Source organism: Melospiza melodia, unplaced genomic scaffold (genome assembly GCF_035770615.1).
Source record: "Melospiza melodia melodia isolate bMelMel2 unplaced genomic scaffold, bMelMel2.pri scaffold_47, whole genome shotgun sequence".
In the NCBI taxonomy this organism is placed as follows: domain Eukaryota; kingdom Metazoa; phylum Chordata; class Aves; order Passeriformes; family Passerellidae; genus Melospiza; species Melospiza melodia.
Genome location: NW_026948793.1, coordinates 27440 through 30833, shown reverse-complemented (window position 1 = coordinate 30833; position 3394 = coordinate 27440). Strand labels below are relative to the sequence as shown.

Genomic DNA, 3394 nt, shown 5'->3' with positions numbered 1-3394 from the left:
TGGCAGTGGGTGAGTCCAAGCAATGTTAATTGTACAAAACTGCATCAGGCGTTTTGCTGGTGGAATAGGTATCAAGTGTGAAGTCAGACAAGCTGCAAATGTGTTCAGGCACTGGACTCAGATGGTCAGTGCTGATCAGAATTTCTAAGTGTGCTCAGAAGGCACTGTCAGAGACATCTCCATGCTTCCAGTGTCCTGCAGATCTGCGGCATTGGCAGCACAGATCTCCTGTGTGGGCTGGCTTTCACTGCAAGATCTAAATGGCTTCTCCTTTCTCTGCTTCTGTTTTGGTTCTAGGACTTTTGGAGATGTTTGTAAAGCTCTCAACACTACCACAGGAGGAGAGGTAAATGTCAACAGCCCCTGCAGACTCTGCTGCACTTGAGGTCTTTCCCCTCTGGTGTGAGCTGTGGCTGGAGCTTTGGGCAGAGCTGTGCTGAAAAGGCACAAGAAGCACAGACTGGTGCCAGCCCACAGAACGCATTTGGGACTTTGTCCTCCTCAGCTGCCAGAAGGAAGGCACGGAGGGCAGCGGTTCCTTTCAGAGAAGGACACACTCACTAGCTCTCCACTGCTAAAACAAAGGCGCTACCTTTGAGCACCTCACTGCTCTTTGGGGCTACAGCTTCAGAGTCCTGAATTCTCATTTCTGGCTGCCAGCAAATCCATCTGAAAGTTACTGGTAGTTCCTTAGCCACCTGCAGTTCTGCACTTGGAAACTGCACATAGGGAGAGATCAGCAAGGCATCCCTGAAAGCCCTAAGCCCTGCCCATAGCCCAAGATGTATCCACAGAGTATTAAGGCAAGGATTACTTCTTCTGAATCCCAAATGACACAGCAGAGAGTGTGGTCAGAGGTTTGTGGGTGATAACTGAGACACCGCTGTTACCAAGTGGTCAAGGCAAAATGTCAGTGGCCCCACGTGTCCTGTAACTGGCTCCCAAGGGAGCAGAGAAATGGGCTGTTGGAATGTCAGTTCCTAATTACTGCACTGCCTAATCACAAGGCAGTTTGGCACAGCTCAGCTGTGTCATTGCAAAATCACTCGCTCCACTTGCCTTGTGGTCTTGTGCTGCACACCTCTCAAGTTACTGATTTTCAATGTCATTTTAGGTGGCCATCAAGAAAATACATCTTCAAGGACTGAAGAGGAAGGAACTAAAAGTCAATGAACTCATGGTCATGAAGGTGAACAGGAATCCCAACCTGGTCAACTGTTTAGACAGGTGAGTTGTGCTTTTGTCCTATGAATGTTTGTTCACATATTGCAAACATGCAAGGTAAAATCCCACTTTGGTCACTGGCAGAAAATAGAGCTGTAATTATTGGCTAATTATTATTGCTCTTTTCATCTCCAGTGGATGGGAAGAGATTGCATTTTGTCTGCATGAGTCTTTGCTGGCACATGGTATTGGAAAATTGTTCAAAAACCCGGATGAGTCTTGTCTTACTAAATCAATGATCTCTATATTCACAGCCACCACTTTGTTTTGGAGCTTGATTTTTTTCAAGTGTCTTCTTACATCCAGGTAAACTAACAAGGATTTCCCTTGGATTGTTGCCACTGTTTTCCATTGCTATGCATGCCAGGAAGACTAGGTGCTTTTTTCCAGAAACACCATGCATGACAGGCTTTTTATCTGGGCTGTTACTAAACTGCACATTTTGCTTGCTGCCCATCTAAGACATCTCCTTTTACGCAGCTGTACCTTTCTCCTTGAGACTGCACAGATGGCAAACAATGCACAGAGGGAATGCACAAGAGGGAATGTCTATTCCTTTATTTTGTCTTTGTCTCAAAGGGATCTGAAGAGTCAACCCGTCTTTTCCAAACAGCAACCTAGCCATGTACATTCATCTCCACGCCCTTGTTTCCTTCTTTCAGCTATCTTGTGGGTGAGGAACTGTCCCTGGTTATGGAGTACATGGATGGAGGCACTCTGAGCAATGTCATCAGCCAGACCTACCTGTCTGAAGAAGAGATGGCAGCCATCAGTCGGGAGGTCAGCAATCCCATCTGTGTTTCCAAGGGCTTGGGCAGCATTGTCTGGGAAACAGGGCCTCAGAGCTGGAGTGATTTCCTGTGCCGAGCTTTGTTTCTGTGTTGCTGCTATTCTATGGGCAAGTAAAAGCATCTCAAGGGAAAGGCCTGCCAGTGCCCCTGCACTCCCTGTACTCAGTGCCAGTACTCTTATCTCCTGCCGTTGTATTCTAGCTCTGTCTCTTGTATTTGTATTTGCTGTTCTCCACCTTGCCTCTCTAAATGTTTGCCTGGAGTCTGTCTTCACTGCATTCCTTGCCTGTGAAAGCAAAGGTGCTGGTGGCAGGATTTGAAATGATCAGCAAAGAAAAAAGACTCCTTTCTCACAGTCCTCAGCTGAAAAGGATAGTAGTGCAGCCAAAATGCTCTTTGCTTCTGGAAAGTGACTGGTGTGATACATCCAAGCCTGTGCTGAGGCCAGCAAGAAAATCTTTGTCATGCAGCCTCCCACCCAAAAGTGATCCACTAAAGACCAGAGGGAGGGACTTTTCCCTTCCAAACCCCTCCTTTGTCCTCTGCATGGAAAAAGCAGGTCCACTGCAGCAGGAGTCGTCCTGGCTGGTTGGCAGGGGACAGCCTACAACAGCAGGTGCTGTTGCTCTTTCAAAAGCTGACGTGCCTTTCCTCAGAAAGGTCCTGCTCTGCAAGTGTTGGAGCAGCAAGCTCTTCCTCTCAGTGGCCATTACTGTTCTGCCATTACTCCCCATTCCCCTGGAGAGGGAATCTTTTAGGTTCTTTGTTTTCTTTCTTGTGGGATGAAATCACATCACTCATTTTTGACCTCCTGTTTCTGTTTTCTCTCTCAGTGCCTGCAAGGACTGCAATTTCTTCATTCAAACCACGTCATCCACCAAGATGTGAAGAGCAGAAACATCCTTCTCAGAACTGACGGTTCTGTCAAGCTGGGTCAGTATATTCTTGGTCAGGTGCAGCGTTCCAGAGATGTGGGTGTGGGGCTGCTTCGTGTGACTGCCAGCTCCCCAAAAATGGTGCTGGTGGCAGTGCAGGGACCCCTGCTGCGAGCTGAGGGCACAGTTGCAACGTGCACAGAGGTATAAGGAACCACAAGCAGTCAAGAGTGGCCTTGCTCTGTGTTTGTCCCTTCCAGACAGAGGGAGCTACAATCTAAAGCTTCAAGGGAATTAAGTCCACTGCTCTGAGCAGCATTAAGAAACCTGGGTTTTTTTGGAGGTGGCCAATTCCATACTCCCTTGGCTAAAGCCCCAAGGAAATCAAGCGTGGACAGTTCTCCAGGAGATTCAACAGCACATTCTTAGCCCGAGAGTGGGGAATTCTTTTGCTTGGTTTCCTAATTGGAGCTGGCTTTCATGGGTTGTTGTTTTCTCTACAGC

The 3394-nt window shown here is 47.7% G+C and overlaps 1 long non-coding RNA gene across 1 annotated transcript; it reads left to right on the top strand.

The window, feature by feature from the left end:
- Positions 1–1184: 1184 nt before the first annotated feature.
- On the top strand, positions 1185–2893 carry LOC134413654 (uncharacterized). The gene is made up of 3 exons (XR_010026557.1): positions 1185–1227; positions 1887–2004; positions 2849–2893. It is a non-coding gene; the product is annotated as an uncharacterized LOC134413654 (long non-coding RNA).
- The last annotated feature ends 501 nt before the right edge of the window (positions 2894–3394 follow it).